Genomic DNA, 18572 nt, shown 5'->3' on the forward strand with positions numbered 1-18572 from the left:
CCCCACTGACCAAAATCCACAGCTGCTCAAGTCTCTTATACAAAATGTGTAATATGGCCAGGCAGGGTGGCTCACACCTGTAATCCCAGCACTTTGGGAGGCTGATCACCTGAGGTCAGGAGTTCGAGACCAGCTTGGCCAACATGGTGAAACCCTGTCTGTACTAAAAATACAAAAATTAGCCAGGTGTGGTGGTGGGTGCTTGTAATCCCAGCTACCTGAGAGGCTGAGATAAGAGAGAGATCCCTTGAATCCAGGATGTGGAGGTTGCAGTGAGCGAGACTGGGCCACTGCACTCCAGCCTGGGGAACAAAAATCGAAACTCCTCAAACCAAAACCAAAACCAAAACCAAATAAAATGTGTAATATTTGCATACAATCTCCTCACATTCTCCCACATACTTTAAAGCATCTCTACATTACTCGTAATATCTAAGTCCTATGTAAATAGCTGTTATACTCTATTGTTTAGAAAATAATGACAAGAAAAAAAGTCTGTACATATGCAACCATACTTTTTTCCTCCATATATTTTCTAACTAGATGCAGAACCCATTGATAGAGAGAGCTGTTTTCTCTCACATTTAATATTTAGATTTCAATATTTATTTTCTTTTTTTTTTTTTTTTGAGACGGAGTTTCGCTCTTGTTACCCAGGCTGGAGAGCAATGGCGCGACCTCGGCTCACCGCAACCTCTGCCTCCTGGGTTCAGGCAATTCTCCTGCCTCAGCCTCCTGAGTAGCTGGGATTACAGGCACACGCCACCATGCCCAGCTAATTTTTTTGTATTTTTAGTAGAGACGGGGTTTCACCATGTTGACCAGGATGGTCTCGATCTCTTGACCTCGTGATCCACCCGTCTCAGCCCCCCAAAGTGCTGGGATTACAGGCTTGAGCCACAGCTCCCGGCCTCAATATTTATTTTCAATCAACCACATCATTCAATCAGTATTTTCTATGTCTACAAAATATACACCAAATATTATTATATTATTTTTTATTGCATTTTAGGTTTGGGGGTACATGTGAAGAACATGCAAGATTGTTGCATAGGTACACACATGGCAGTGTGGTTTGCTGCCTTCCTTCCCCTCACCTGTATCTGTCATTTCTCCCCATGCTATCTCTTCCCACCTCCCCACCTCCCCATCCCTACCCCATTTCCCCCCAACGGACCCCAGCGTGTAGTGCTCCCCTCCCTGTGTCCATGTGTTCTCATTGTTCAACACCTGCCTATGAGTGAGAACGTGTGGTGTTTGATTTTCTGCTCTTGTGTCAGTTTGCTGAGAATGATGGTTTCCAGGTTCATCCATGTCCCTACAAAGGATGCAAACTCATTGTTTTTGATGGCTGCGTAATATTCCATGGTGTATATGTTTTGATGGCTGCGTAATTTTCCCTATCCAGTCTATTGTCGATGGGCATTTGGGTTGGTTCCAGGTCTTTGCTATTGTAAACAGTGCTGCAATGAACATTCGTGTGCATGTGTCCTTATAGTAGAATGATTTTTTTTTTTTTTTTTTTTTGAGCCGGAGTTTTGCTCTTGTTACCCAGGCTGGAGTGCAATGGCACGATCTTGGCTCACCGCAACCTCCGCCTCCTGGGTTCAGGCAATTCTCCTGTCTCAGCCTCCTGAGTAGCTGGGATTACAGGCACGCACAACCATGCCCAGCTAATTTTTTGTATTTTTAGTAGAGACGGGGTTTCACTATGTTGACCAGGATGGTCTCGATCTCTTGACTTTGTGATCCACCCACCTCGGCCTCCCAAAGTGCTGGGATTACAGGCTTGAGCCACTGCGCCCGGCCATAGTAGAATGATTTATAATCCTTTGGATATATAAAACAAAAAAATAACTTACAACCCTCTTTTACTGAACCTTTGTCTAATTTAGTGGGAATTAAATTCTTTCATTTTCCACTGTTTCCTAAAAATTTAAGTCTGCTTTTTTCTACTAATTTCTTTTCAAGACATTCTGACAGCTCTTTATAATGTATACAATAGGCTTATACATCTAAAGCTGTGTTTTAAAAATTTTCTTTAAAGTGGTAGAGTCTTCTGTTCACACCACATTTTATCTGAAAGCTTTTGATATGTACTATGATTGAGAGGATTACAACTGAAAACCACTAGTTTTATGCTTCATCCTGAGCCTTTCCTTGTTTTCTCAATTTTCTCTCTCACTGGGCTTCCATGTTAATTCTTTGAGCTGGGTAGCTTTCCTGTATTTTTTCCTTACACTCCTGACTAGAATACTCTTTTTCTCCCTCATTATTCATCTCCTAAATAAAACGTCAAAAAGATTTGTAGGAATGCAACTAGGCCTTTATATTTACAATTTAATGCTTATTCAATTAAACCATATCTTAAGTTATATTTCCTCTCCTTCCCAACACCAACCTGTGGCTTTAGGTTGGTAGGTTCATTCCTTCTCAGAGAATACCCCGTCCTCAAATTATATATTGTAATCATCTTTCAAGATCCAACTCTATTTCATGAAGACTTCCTGATTATTTAAGTCCTTTTATTGTAATTCTTAACTTTATGTATATAGCACTTAGTGAAATACTATATAACCTCTCTCAAATGACCTCCACTTAGTATCTTAATCAGTCAATGCTCTCCCTTTTGCCTATGAAACAGACCTACTAATGCCCATCACACATGGATTCGTGGCTAATAGTTTCTCTAACGCTCTCGTATTTCTTACCTACTGTAGTTGGGTTGTGTGCTTACTAAGAGTCAGCTGCATTTGTCCCCAGTCTGTTTATGCTGATTGTGCTTTTCACAGTAATTATTCAATTCAATTACATAACCTAACAGAACAGGAGTGCAGAAAAGAAGAGTTATTCTAAAATTAAAAAAAAAAAAAACCCTAAGTTTTAGTAAAAGTAAACTACTAAAAAGATTTTACTGTAAAATTAGTTAAGGGTGGGATGAAAGAGAAAAATCATTGAAGTCTCCAAGGTGTCTACATTCAAAGTGCTTTACTACTATGCTCTCTCTACTTTAAAGAAACTAAAACTGTAAATCAGATTAACAAACATACTATGAGTGTGATTTATCAAAGAAAGATGTCACAGAACTCTAATTATGTAGGAGACTCATTCTCAGAGAAAAGGCTTTGGCCCTATATTAAAAGACATCAGAATAAATTAATGCCTGAGTTAAAATATTTAATATACACATTTTATAGTACACACATATATAGTTTATGATTCCCTGCTATCAAACTCAATTATGTTCAGGTAAAAGAGCTTCTAACATAATATTTTGTAACGTGATCATTATTTTCCAGTAGTGTCTAAACTCTTGAGGGCAAGGTTAATTTTATAGTCATTCAACTACTCTACAAACATTTTTATAACCACTTATTATGTGCCAGACACTTGCTTAGTATGAAACTCTAGAGACGATAAAGATGCAGCCTCTTCTTTTTCTTACTGCGCTTTCTAGTACAATGTTGGTTTGGAGCAAAGGACGAGAAATATTTTGATTTTCTTTACTTCCTATAAATCTGCTAAGTTTCAAAGCCAGAACAGTGGTTAAAACCCTGCCCTGGTGTTAAATTCTTAAGCAAGAAAATATTTCTTCTTGTTTTTTGATGAGGAAATTATCTGTAAATTTTGATATATCGAAATGTTTTCCAAAAAATTCAGAGAGACAAAAAGACCAGGACCCGTGAAGGGCTTTGAAAAGAAGTGGGCTGTGGCAATGAGTTACTGACAGAGGAAGACTAGCATGAAGTTGGCTTATTTGCTTTTTACTTATTTACTTGTGTTTGAATGGAAGTATTAATATATGTACTTGGTTTTTGAAAGGATTTGAGAACATGAGTTAGTTTCAAGGAGTTCATTACAACTGGAATATAGCACCACCCAAGAACATGGTTTTTAGAGTGACCTCTTCTTTTCTAGGAAAAGATCAAGTATAGGGGGTATAGGGGAATTTCACTACAGAGAAATGTATGATCTATGATCTACTCTATTCTCTTTCTGCTTTGATCACAAGGGAAAGTACAATCAATGGGGCTGGGAATTGTAAGAGAAAAGCTGTTTTTGGGTGACAGCTTTCTCCTGGAGGAACTAACCAGAATGAGAAAAAAAAAAGAGAATCATAAACACATAGTTATAAATTCGGTTTGAGCACACAGAAAATTAGGAGCTATGCACAGTTACAGTGGAAAAAGCCATTGTAAAATTTTTCCGAATGTCTTTCTGGAATAAACCAAAAAATATTTTTTCCTGCTTGCTGCAGCATATAATTAACTCCAACCTAACAAGATAGCCGATTACTACCAGTAGGTGCTTCCTGCACAGCTACCTGCATCTCTTCTTGGCCTGCAAATGACTCATGAACTTTCCCTGTCTGAAGACACAGGCAGTCCCATCTGAACCATGTGCTCAGTCTGAGTCTTCAGGATGACAACGATAAGAGAGCTTGAGTAGGCAAGAGACTGGTGCTCTCTGCTGTGGGGGTGATTGGGACACATCAATTGTTAATTTGAGATCCAGCTGTCTTGGTCTGGGGGTCCTTTCCTGCCTTACTATTCCATATATATATATATCTTTCTCCAGAATAAGCATGCTTGGGCAAGGGTGATAGTCTTTCTCAGAAAGAACCAGGTAGGTTGCTGGGTATGAGTTTTACAGGTTCCCTCTGGCAGAGTTATACGGAAGAGAAGCTGGCCTCTTCATTATGACCCTAAAAACTAAATAATTGTTTTCTTTTTCAGGATAGTCTCTAATATCCCAAGCGAGAAAAGATGCTCCCACATCCTGTATTAAAAGGACCTATAAAACTGAGGAATAAGTTTAAAATGAGCCTCTACCTTGAAGGAAGGTGAGATTGGGTAGGAGACAGAGGAGAATAAAACTGTGAGACATAACACATTCTGCATTTATAGAATTCATTCTGTTAGGCTTAGTTTGAAATTCAGGATAGATTTCTTAGAACTTTCTGAACCCTCTTATTATTCCTTGCCCTTCCCCCTTTGAAAAATGAAGACAATAGTGACTTATAATATTATTTTTTCCTTTCTGGGGAAATCAGCTACATGGAATATTTTAAGAAAAAATGGGTTAATTACACAGGATAAAGAAAACAATTTTGAACATTTGTCTGAAGAAGTATCTTATTCTGATTTGTATATAACTGTTTAAAAAAAAACAGTATTATATACGCAATGTGTTGTACCAAAATAAGTTTAGCCCTTTATTTTTTTGAGACAGGGTTTTGCCCTGTTGTCCAGGCTTGAATGCAGTAGCGTGATCTTGGCTCACTGCAACCTCTGCCTCCCTGGCTCAAGCAATTCTCCCACATCAGCCTCCTGAGTAGCTGGGACTACAGGTGCATGGCACTATGCACCGCTAGTTTTTGTATTTTTAGTAGAGACAGGGTTTTGCATGTTGTCCAGGCTGGTCCCGAACTCCTGGGCTCAAATAATCTGCCCACCTCAGCCTCTCAAAGTGCTGGGATTACAGGTGTGAGCCACTGTGCCTGGCCTAGCCCTTTATTTTACATATAAACATGTATAAAGTCATTCAACAGCCTTGGTTGAACGTGGTTATGGAGACTGAGATGATAGCATCAGCTGGGATAATGCAGGCAGCAAAGCTATAAAACTCTGAGTGACAGAAACACATAGCACAGAGAGGCAGGGAAATCAGCTCAGCTAGGTGAGGACTTGTATTGAAGTGAGTGTTAGAAGCGGGTCCACAAAGACAGCATAGTCATTCTGAAGTGACACCAAAGGATTTTGCTCAGAAGATGCTACAGAAAAAAAAAGTTACGTATCAAAGTGTAGGTTCCAGGATATCATGAGGGTGCTTCTGATTAACAAAAGTCAGACAGCTGTTTGGAAAAATCTAAATATGCTAACAGTCTGTCCGCACAAAAATTTATATACAAATGTTCACAGCTACATTATTCATAATAGCCAAAAAATGGAAACAACCCAAATGTCGAGGAAATGATAAACAAAATACGGTGTTCCAAACAATGAAATACTATTTAACCATAAAAAGTAGGCTAGGTGCAGTGTCTCATGCCTGAAATCCCAACATTTTGCGGGGCTGAGAGAGGCGGATCACTTGAGGCCAGGAGTTCAATACCAGCCTGGCCAACATGGTGAAACCCCATCTCCACCAAAAATACAAAAATTAGCCTGGCTTGGTGGCACATGCCTGGTAATCCCAGCTACTTGGGAGGCTGAGGCACAAACATTGCCTGAACCTGGGAGGCAGAGGTAACAGTGAGCTGAGACTGTGCCACTGCACTCCAGCCTGGGTGACAAAGCAACTCTGTCTCAAAAAAAAAAAAAAGAAAAGGAAAGGAATGAAATACTGATTCATGCTATAATAGGGTGACCCTTGAAAACATTATACTAAGTGAAAGAAATCAGTCAAAATAATTTATACAAAATGTCCAGAAATAGGCAAATCTATAGAGATAGAAAGTATATTATGGTTCCCAAAAGCTAGGGAAAGGGAGAAATAGTAAACAAATACATGTTTCTTTTTGGGGTGATGAAAATGTTCTAGAATTAGTGCTGATGATGGTTATACAATCTTGCAAATATACAAAAGAAACGACTGAATTGTGTACTTAAGAGGGTGGATTGATTGTATACTAAGTGAATTATATCTCTGTTTGTAAAAAGTCTTCTCATATTGTATTACTAACAAGCTGAGTAGTTTAAAAAGGTAATAACAGAAGGAATAATCAAGGAAAACTTCCCCCGTGTTGCTAGAGATCTAGCTATCCAAATCATCTGGGAAATTCATTGCAAAAAGATTACCACCTAGGCACATAGTCATCAGGTTATCTAAAGTCAACATGAAGGAAAAAAACCTTGAGAGCTGTGAGGCAAAATCATCAAGTAACTTATAAAGGAAAACCTCTCAGATCAACAGCAGATTTCTCAGCAGAAACCCTACAAGCTAGAAGGGAACAGGGTCATATCTTTGGCCTCCTTAAACAAAACAATTATCAACCAATAATTTTGTATCCAACTAAACTAAGCTTCAAAAATGAAGGAAAGATAAAGTCTTTTGTAGACAAACCATGCTGAGAGAATTCACCACTACAAAGCCAGCATTACAAGAACTGGTAAAAGGAACTCTAAATCTTGAAACAAAACCTCAAAACACATCAAAATAAAACCTTCTTAAAGCATACCCTTCACAGGGCATATAAAATAATAATACAATGAAAAAAACAAACAAACAAACAAGGTATTCATGCAACAACTAGTATGATGAATAGAATAGTACTTCATATCACAATACTAATGTTGAATGTAAATGGCCTAAAATGCTCCACTTAAAAGATGCAGAATGGCAGAATGGGTAAGAATTTACCAACCAAGTATCTGCTGTCATTAAGAGACTTACCTAATGCATAAGGACTCACATAAACTCAAGGTAAAGGGGTGGAAAAGATATTCCATGCAAAAGGACATCAAAAGGAGCAAGAGCAGATATTCTTATACCAGACAAAACAGACTTTAAAGCAAAAACAGTTAAAAAAAGACAAAGAGGGACATCACATAATGATAAAAGGACTAGTGGAAAATGTCAGAATCCTAAATATATATGCACCTAACATGGAAGCTCCCAAATTTATAAAACAGTTACTACTATACCTAAGAAAGGAGACATATAGCAACACAATAATAGTGGGGGACCTCAATACCCCATTGAATGTACTAGACAGGTAATCATGTCAGGAGGTCAACAAAGGAACAACAGACTTAAACTATACCCTAGAACAAATAGATTTAACAGATATTTACAGAACATTCCCCAACAACTGCAGAATATACATTCCATTCATCAGCACACAGAACATTCTCCAAGGCAGACCATATGATAGGCCACAAGGTAAGTCTCAGTAAATTTAAGAAAACTGAAATTTTATCAAGTATTGTCTCAGATCAAAGTGGAATAAAATTGGAAATCGACTCTAAAAAGAACTCTCAAAACCATGCAAATACATGGAAATTAAACAATTTGCTCCCAAATGACTGTTGGGTCAACAATGTAATAAAGATGGAAATTTAAAAAATTATTTGAACTGAACAGTAGTGACACAACCTATCAAAACCTCTGGGATACAGTAAAGGTGGTGCTAAAAGGAAAGTTCATGGCATTAAATGCCTGCATCAAAAAGTCTGAAAGAGTGAAAATAGACAATCTAAGGTCATACCTCAAGGAATTGGAAAAGCAAGAACAAACCAAACCCAAACCTAGCAAAAGAAAATAAATAACAAAGATCAGAGCAGAGCTAAATGAAATTCAAACAACGACACCACCACCACCACAACAAAGTACAAAAGATAAATGAAACAAAAAGCTGGTTCTTTGAAAAGATAAAATTGATAAACTACTAGTGAGATTAACTGAGAAAAGAATAAAGAAGATCCAAAAAAGCTCTGTTAGAAATAAACAGGAGATAATACAACTGATGCCACAGAAATACAAAAGATTGTTCAAGGCTACTATGAATACCTTTACACATACAAACTGGAAAACCTAGAAGAGATGGATAAATTTCTGGAAATATGCAACCCTCCTTGATTAAACTAGGAAAAAAAAAAAAGAGAGAAGCTCTGTACAGGTGAATAACAAGTAGAAAGAGTGAAATGGTAAAAAAAAAATTGTCAACAACAAAAAAGTCCAGGACCAGATGGATTCACAGTTGAATTCTATCATACATTCAAAGAAGAAAGAGGGAATCCTTCCTAAATCATTCTATGAAGTCAGTATCATCCTAATATCAAAACCAGGAAAGAACATAATAAAAAAAGAAAACTACAGACCAATATCTCTCATGAACACAGATGCTAACTGAATCCAACAGCCTATCAAAAAGATAAGCCACCATGATCAAGTGGGTTTCATACCAGGGATACAGGGATGGTTTAATATACACAAGTAAATAAATGTAATACGCCACATAAACAGAATTAAAAACAAAAATCACATGATCGTCTCAAGAGATGCAGAAAAAGCATTTGACAAAATCCAGCATTCCTTTATGATTAAAACCTCAGCAAAATCAGCATAGAAGGGATATACCTTAAGGTAATAAAAGCCATCTATGACAAACCCACATCCAACATTATACTGAATGGGTAAAAGTTGAAAGGACTCCCCCTGAGAAGTGGAACAAGACAAGGATGCCCACTTTCACCACTTCTATTCAACACAGTACTGGAAGTCCTGGTCAGAGCAATCAGACAAGAGAAAGAAATAAAGGGCATCCAAATCAGTAAAGAGGAAGTCAAACTGTCGCTGTTTGCTGATGATATGATCCTATAACTGGAAAACCCTAAAGACTCATCCAAAAGCTCCTAGATCTGATAAATGAATTCAGTAAAGTTTCAGGATACAAAATCAAAGTATACAAATCAGTAGCACTGCTATACACTAACCATGACCAAGCTGAGAATCAAATTACCAGAAACAAACAAACAAACCCACTCAAAAGTGGGCAAAGGATATGAACAGACACTTTTCACGAGTGAGGCCAACAAACATGAAAAAATGCTCATCATCACTGGTCATTAGAGAAATGCAAATCAAAACCACATTGAAATACCATCTCACACCAGTTAGAATGGTGATCATTAAAAAATCTGGCGACAACAGATGCTGGAGAGGATGTGGAGAAACAGGAACATTTTTGCACTGTTGGTTGGGAGTGTAAATTAGTTCAACCATTGTGGAAGACAGTGTGGCGATTCCTCAAGGACCTAGAAATGGAAATTCCATTTGACTCAGCAATCCCAATACTGGGTATGTATCAAAAGGATTATAAATCGTTCTACTATAAGGACACATGCACACGAATGTTCATTGCAGCACTGTTACAATAGCAAAGACGTGGAACCAACCCAAATGTCCATCAATGATAGACTGGACAAGGAAGATGTGGCACATATACACCATAGAATACTATGCAACCATAAAAAACGACGAGTTTGTGTCCTTTGTAGGGATGTGGATGAATCTGGAAACCATCATTCTCAGAAAACTGACACAAGAACAGAAAATCAAATACTGCATGGTCTCACTCATAGGTGGGTGTTGAACAATGAGAACACATGGACACAGGGAGGAGAGCATCACACACTGGGGTCTGCTGGGGGGAATAGGGGAGGGACAGCGGTGGGTAGGGAGGTTGGGAAGGGATAACATGGGGAGAAATGCCAGATATAGATGACGGGGGGATGAAGGCAGCAAACCACCTTGCCACGTAGGTACCTATGCAACAATACTGCGTGTTCTGCACATGTACCCCAGAACCTAAAGTGCGATAAATATATATATATATATATAATATATATATATGTATATATATATATACACATATATATATATAATATATATATAAAACATTAGAAAAATAAAAAATAATAATGAAACACCAGTGGGGGGAAGGAAGCCAGGTGGCAGTAGTTACCTATAGTTTATTTGTTCCTAGCCTAATTATCTAGCCTTGACTTCACTGGCTGCAGCAAATAGGAAGGCATGTGTATGACAGAGGAGACTTAACAAGTATTTTTGTGTTGGTTCAATTGACTCCAAATTATGGGAACACATTCCAGGACTAATAACAGAACCCACAAAATCTGATTATTTTGGCTTTACAGTGTTCCTAATACTTGGGGTAGATGTTTTTCTAGAATCTGGGGCAGCAAGAAAGAATTAGAGCCTAAAATTATCAGGCATAATAATTCTGGGACCCCTAGAATTTCTAGTGTTTAGAGTTCTCTGTACTTCTTAGTCTGCTTTTTTCTTTCCTTCTCTCCTTGAGGAATTAATTCAATTAGAGATTGCTCATCAGAGACCATAATAATTCATTTTTGACCTATAAATATGGAGAGAAAAGAAATGAAGGGATTCCATTTCACTGACACTGCCATGTTAAATAAATGCTTGGTGAATGGTGCTATAAAATACTCTGCCCCAGTGTCTTCCTTAGAGAGGAGAGAGAGAGAGAGTGAGAGAGAGTGAGAGTGAGTGTGTGTGTGTGTGTGTGTGTGCGCGTGTATGATTTCTCAGTAATTGTGGGTGACAGTTGAATTCACACATGTCAAAACAGAAGCTTGGAACTGATAGTCAACGACCCTGGTGTCAACGAGCATTATGCTGTAAGTACAACAAATATGTCTCTTGGATGTCAAAGCACCTCCCAGGGTAAACACCTTAACTGTGGTTTCCAAAAATAGATCCATAAGAGGGGATGACAGAATAAACCCTCAGATCTAGTCTAGATTGGTTATGGTTTGCTGGCAATCTTAAGGGAGATGACTATGATTCAAAGATCTCTACATAATTCTCAGTTCTTACGAAGGAGGGAGACTGCAAGGTATGGTATAACAGAGCTTCTGAAGTGATCAGTTTACACAGTTAATTTTATCCGATTTTAAAGATAATCATATTGGGAAGCCTGGTTTCAGGGACTCAAGCCTGGCTAAAATGGTGGATCTCTTAGGGTATCTAAGAGAATTGAGATAAACTACCTTTGTTATTTTTTTCTTCTTGGGTAAGGTTGGTTGTAAGGTAAAATTTAAAGACTACAGACACATAACATAGAAACAAAAGTCCCTATACAAAGTGACAATTATTAACAAATATCATTTGAGCACCAACTGAGTGCCAGCTACCAGTCTAGGTTTTGGGATGTAGCAGCGAATGTTTAACAGATAAAATTCCCTGTTATCACAGAGGTTTCATTCTAGTGGTAGGAGTCAGGGGAGAAAAACAAACAGTAATTGAAATAATATATCAGGGGGTGGTGTTAGAAAAAGAAAACAGTAAAGGGGGAAAGGGAATAGCAAGGCTGTAGGTGTGCATGCAATTTTTAGTGCAAAAAGGCCTCAGTGAAGTGATATTTTTTTTTTTTTTTTTTTTTTTGAGACGGAGTTTCGCTCTTGTTACCCAGGCTGGAGTGCAATGGCGCGATCTCGGCTCACCGCAACCTCCGCCTCCTGGGCTCAGGCAATTCTCCTGCCTCAGCCTCCTGAGTAGCTGGGATTACAGGCACGCGCCACCACGCCCAGCTAGTTTTTTGTATTTTTTAGTAGAGACGGGGTTTCACCATGTTGACCAGGATGGTCTTGATCTCTCAACCTCGTGATCCACCCGCCTCGGCCTCCCAAAGTGCTGGGATTACAGGCTTGAGCCACCGCGCCCGGCCGTGAAGTGATATTTTTAACAAGACAGATGTGGTGATGGAGTGAGTCCTGCAGGTATGGGGGTGGGGGTGTTGCAGGAAGAGGGAACAGCAAATGGGATTACAGGTACTTCTGGTATATGTAGAAAGAGAAGGGCTAGGGGAAGAACTGGAAACCATGATAACAGCTCTTTTAAAGAGCCCTGGAGTGAAGAAGAGCAGACAAATGAGTGTTATCTCAAATGGTATGTTGGAGCACTAGCAGTTTTTTTTTTTTTTTTGAGACAGAGTCTCACTCTGTTGCCAGGCGCCAGGCTGGAGTGCAGTGGCACAATCTCGGCTCACTGCACCCTCTGCCTCCTGGATTCAAGCAATTCTTCCGCCTCAGCCTCCCAAGTAGCTGGGACTACAGGCGCACACCACCACGCCCAGCTAATTTTTGTATTTTTAGTACGTGGTGTGGCTCAAGCCTGTAATCCCAGCACTTTGGGAGGCCGAGGCAGGCAGATCACAAGGTCAAGAGAGCGAGACCATCCTGGCCAACATGGCGGTTTGTTTTTAAAGCTGGGAGAATTGTAGCTGTCTATCTGCTGAAGGAGTGATCAGCAGAGGAGAAAAACTGATGACTGCAGGGGAGAAATGGGTCAATCTCTGCAGGAGTGTTTGTGAGTTGATGGGAGGGGATGGGATCTATTATTAAAGCTTGAGTATCGGCCTGGCCTGAAGATAGGAGCTTGGATAGTTTATGAATAGAAATAGAAGGAAAGGGAGAAGATAGGAGTACTGATATGGGTAGGAGATGGGTAATGGTCTCTTCTGATTGCTTTAGTTTTGTCAGTGTATTAGGAAAAAGATTATTAGCTGAGGGTGAGGATGGGAAAGACGCTGGAGGTTAGAGGACAGGGAAGAAGGCACCTGCAGAGTGGGAAAGTGAATAGACTAGGGAAACATAGCAGGACTGCCAGACAATACTAACGACCCACTGGAGGTTGGTGGTCATGAATTTAAAGTAAGATCATTCAGCATGGTTGTTGATCTTCTCTAGCCAAGTTCGGCTGCACAAATAAAAGCTCAGAGTAGACAGAGAACACAATTTCAGCTGGAGCTGTTCAGGTGGGTACCACGAAATGAGGGCATGACAAGGAAGCTGAGAGTATATTCAAGGGAATGATTTTAGTGATGAACTATGGCAGTAGTTCTCAGGCATAATCATGCATCAGAATCACCTGGAGGGCTTGTTAATCCACAAAATGCTAAGCCCTACCCCCAGAGTTTCTGATTTACTAGGTCTGGGCTAGGGAATGAGAATATGCATTTCTATCAAGCCCCCAGGCAATGCTAATACTATTAGTTGGGAACCATACTCTTAAAACCACTGACATAAACATAAGGCCAGCAAATGAACAAAGAAGGGCAGAGGACAAACTCATTAGAGGAGATCAAGGAATTGAGAAGCTCCTGTCCTGGATACTTTATCTACTGAAGTCTCAAATGGTGTCGAGTAATACTGAATAGTGTGTCATAAAGCCAGGACATAAAACCTTTAAGAAATAAGTAAACTGGGGTGGTAGATGACTACAATCAGAAGGGGTAGAGGATAGCAGAGTCTAACCATACTAGTTCAAAGTTGGGGTGGGGCTGGTTTCAGGGAGGCAGCCAGGAGAATAGTCTGGAAGAGCAATGAAATGCAAGAACATTTACTGCCTGCTCCAGGCCTAGTGAGATAGTGGTGGGAATGAGAAAGAATACAGCCACCATTTCACTGGCTACAGTATCCTTAAGAAGAGATGAGTTTCAGTTATAATAGGAAGGAAAATGTTTAGAGAAGAGATAGGAAACTATGTTTAGAGAAGAGAGAGACATAGGAAACTCTGCTAGTGAACGATCATCATGAGTTCAGAGTTCAAAAGGACATGGTGACAATCTAAATTGGTAGGGTTGGAAGTGGATTTAGAAGATATGTAACAGCAGTGTGAGGAGGAAAGTGGGGTGGGGGAAGCGGGGTAGTCTGGATTCCTGGACTTTTGGTGGTGACTAATGTAAACAGGGATGAAGGGCATATTAGAGAGATTAGTCCTGATGACCTTAAGTCAGGGAGTGGTGGTCAAGCTATGAGGGTTGGGCAGGCCTGTGGGCTTAATGGATCAAGCTTATCTGGGATCTCCTCTTCACTCCTGCCAAGGGTGGTATGGAGGCTGGGAAAGGGCAAACTTATCAGGAACATAAGATTCACTTTCTATTTCTGGAGGAACATGAATAATACGGAGCATACATACTCCAAACTTTTTGTATACATAAAAATATATTAACAAAAAGGGATCATAATGGTACATGTCTTACAATTTACATTTTTAACTTTATCTTGACTTTTCTACATCAGTACATATATATTTACCAGACTCTTGTGAACATAGGTGGGGACATATTTGACTTTTCTACATCAGTACATATATATTTACCAGGCTCTTGTGAACATAGGTGGGGACATGTTAATTAGAAAGAATGAAGGTATTAATGCAAAGGAACCTGATGTCAGAAGCCACCAAAGGTGGAGGGGGATATTCAGGTTGGGCTCATTCTGCAAATTCCTATTTGCTACCAGGCAGATCTGTTTACTTTTATTAATCTGCTTGGTGGTAACTAAGAGGAGGAGAGGATGATTTCCTGTTGTGTTGCTAAGTGTCTTGATTTCTACTCAAGCATTCCCAGCACTGAACCCAGGCACCATGAGCACCTACAAAGCAGTTGAAGAAGGGAATAAGAAATATTCTCCCTCAGTGACATGACTGGCTAATGTTAATGAAGGCATGGATATAAAGCTAAAAAGTAAAGAGAGGAAAGTGTTTATTAATGCTCCAGAAGAAACATTTAACAAAGTTCCTAAAGTGTGCTTTGCTAAAATGTTAAATTTATTTTCCTAATTATTCTGCATTTAAATATGCATACAAAACTATACAGTGTACTATCTAAACACTGAGGAAGCCTAAATGTTGGATCATTAACCTAGGAAGGTCCCTTATTTCCTCCAGAATGAAATATCAAATACAAATTCCTGCTCAGGGATAGAAGAAAGCAAAGTGAGTTCTAGTAACAACAGAAATCACACCCAGCTTTAAGGATTTCTGACTCTCTTGGGCACCCAAAAACAAATAAAAACAAACAATTGTACTAAAATTAAATGGCCAGAACTATCCTTTTCCAACCCAAATCCATGAGGAGGAAGACAGCAACTTCTAAGAATGGGCAAAAGAACAATGAATATATAGGAATTCCTTAAAGAGAAAATAAAGTGTTACAAAATTTTCAAATTTTAAACAAAGAGTTCATATATGATCATACTGTAAAAAAGCCTGTGGGAACAACAGTGATCAAGAAAGCATACTCTTCTCAAAATGGCTACAGTGTATAATCAAGGGATTTCTGCCCCCCCCCCCCCCCCATAAAGTAAAACGGTCTACACTCTCCTGATGTCTTCTCCTCTTGCCAGGAAAGGTGATGGGACCCTTCCTAGGGTGCTGTCGTTTTTTAGGTGTTAAAGGCTAGAGGAATTACAAGACTTAGTGGTCTAGGTAAGATACTTGAGTCTTGCAGAGGCACTAACTATCCTGAAGTCCGAGAAGGGCACTCTGATGTCAGATCCTTATGCACCCATCCTTGAGAAGCAAAGAGCAGAGAAAGGGATGGCCCTCAGGCAAAGGAGCAGTTTCCATTTGAGAAGGAGACAAAGCAGGCAAGCGAAAATCCTCTCACTTGGTTATTCATCCACCTACTTGTTTATCGATTCAACAAATAGCAATTTAATGCTAAATAAAGGCCAACAGAGGTTAGGAGCCCAGATGTGGAAACTTAAAAGAGACTCACACATCTCCTTCCATATACTTATTTTAATATTTCATTTTTACCACGGGTACATTTGGGAGCTTGAGATAACATTTTTGGAGGCTGAATGGAAAAAGAGAAGATCAGATGTGAATTAGGTCATCAGGAAGACTGCGTGCTTAAGCTCTGACTTTAAACTCCAGAAAACCAATGGGAAAACGTTCCCACCTGAATGACAGGTAGGCTTCTTACTCTCTATCCCTTATTGGTGTGTGGATTTTACTAACTTGGAATTCACAATAATATAAGCAGAGCAGCCTGAAATTTCCCTTTACATTCCCTAAGTTCTGTTAGAACAATGTTTGTTGCCCTTGATCATCAAGATAAAACTATCACAGAGCTTAGGTTTGAGAGAAATAATGGATTCATGATATATCCATTTAGACTCTTAAATTCTCCTAGGACAAAAGGTAGTTGGAAAAGATTTGAAGCAAATAGTAAAATGCTAAGATTTCACAAAGCTAAGTGGTAGGTGGTAAGAGTGCTTTTATATCATTCACCATACTTTTCTATTTGCTTAAAACAAGGGTTAATAAAGTTTGGTCCATGGACCAAATCTGGCCCACTGCCTGTTTTACTAAGTCTTGGAGCTAAGAATGGTTTACAATTTTAAAGCACTTTTTTTGTTGTTGTTGTAAAGGCAAATAACACTATGTAACAGAGACTCTGACCCACAAAGCCTAAAATATTTACTATCTTGCCCTTCACAGAAATGTTTGCCAATTCCTTGCTTAAATTTTTCATGAGAAGAAAAGCAGGATTAAAAAAAAAAAAAAAAAGACAAGTAGGAAGGCAACTGAGTCGAGGAAGAATGGTTTGTCTTCTTGCATTAAGCATCCTCCTGAATTAAACATTTTATATTACTTGTCTCTTTAAGTTAGCTTTTCATTAATTATTTTTTCAACTTTTATCAAGAAGTCTCATCAAATTTTATTCTATTCTGTGATATTGAAACTTATTTGAAAGAATGGCAGGAGACAGTCTTTTAATAAGATTTTGATTTCAGTCCATACTTGTCAGAAAACTGGGAAGCACATTTAGAGTCCAGTGTGGCATTTTAAGGTAGCTGTACCTAGATTGGGGGTTATGGGGAACCCACTCATGAGGTGTTAGCCAGGGACACAAGACAGGTGATGCTCAGGCATTTTTTACTCTATGCAGTCTACCTCTTTTTAGAGAATTTGCCTTATTTTCGTCACAGAAGATAATGGGTGAAGAGGGTTGAGTAAAATTTAAAAAAAGTATCACAGTGAGAGTTTCTGGTTATAGTGGTTTTAAGACACTGGAATAGGTCATGAGAGAAAGTAGATATTTCTTCAATGAATAGACGGGTTATTGTGAGGAAAAATAGTGAGATAATACCTTTAAATGTCTTAGTATGCCTTAGTTCACAATAACTGGTCACTCTTATGACATTATTAACATTTTGAGGTTGCTATGTAGGTATTTTCTTTCCTTTATAAACTATTAAGGACATCAGTATTGCCTGTGTACTGCAATGTGCCATGTGGAAAAAAAAAATCCACATCAAGGGATTTTTTATTTATTTTGTGATTAATTCCAAGTTTCCCCCCAAGTGTTGACCCAAGTAAACTAAAGACATTAACACCTGTGAACAAATGAAGAGATTCACACCAAGTAATTTCACAGACATGCTCAGTGAAGACCTGTAATATTTAGACCCAAATCATCTCTTAATAATCTTATTAAGTATGCACTGTTTTAAATTTTAGTGTCTCTCGTAACTAAAAAAGTCCACAGGAGAATAGCAGCCACATACATACAGGTTGAGTATCCCTTATTCAAAATGCTTGGGACCAGAAGTGTTTTAGATGTAGAATTTTTTGGATTTTTGAATATCTGCATATACAAAATGAGGTATCTTGGGGATGGGGCCCAAGTCTAAACACAAAATTCATTTGTCTCATATATACACATAGCTTGAAGGTAATTTTATACAATATTTTAAATAATTTTGTACATGAAACAAGGTTTTGATAGTGTTTGTCACAAAGGCAGGTGCAGAATTTTCTGCTTGTGTCATCATGCTGACCAGAGAGTTTCAAATTTTGGAGCACTTTGGATTTTGGATGCTCAACCGGTACCAGGGAAAGATTCACCTGATGACAATATGCATTCCCTCCCCGCACCCCCTCCCACCACCCACCTCGCTCAAATGAAAGTTGTAACGAGAAGCCGCCTAATATGCAACTTGTATTTTAACTTGGCCACATAAATACCATCTCAAATATCCAATTAGTTTTTTTAAAAATTACTAATATTTAAGAATATAAAAAAGCATAAGAACAACATGACAAAACAGTTACATGTTTACTACCCCAATGACTAATACTATTCAGGCCCCCTTTACGCCCTTCCTCAGTTGCATCTCCCTTCCTCCAAGATTAACCATTAACATTGTATTTTGTGTATCCATGTATTTCCTCATACTTTATGTAAAAATGTATGTATCTCAAAATGATTCATATCCTTATTTTACAACTTGCTT

General features: G+C 38.7%; 1 protein-coding gene across 2 annotated transcripts in view; it reads right to left on the minus strand.

Annotated features, from left to right (window-relative positions):
* The window catches only part of PPP2R3A (protein phosphatase 2 regulatory subunit B''alpha), a 161382-nt gene that overhangs the window by 99357 nt on the left and 43453 nt on the right, over window positions 1–18572 (minus strand). The window lies entirely within an intron of this gene.

Source organism: Saimiri boliviensis, chromosome 9 (genome assembly GCF_048565385.1).
Source record: "Saimiri boliviensis isolate mSaiBol1 chromosome 9, mSaiBol1.pri, whole genome shotgun sequence".
Lineage (NCBI taxonomy): Eukaryota > Metazoa > Chordata > Mammalia > Primates > Cebidae > Saimiri > Saimiri boliviensis.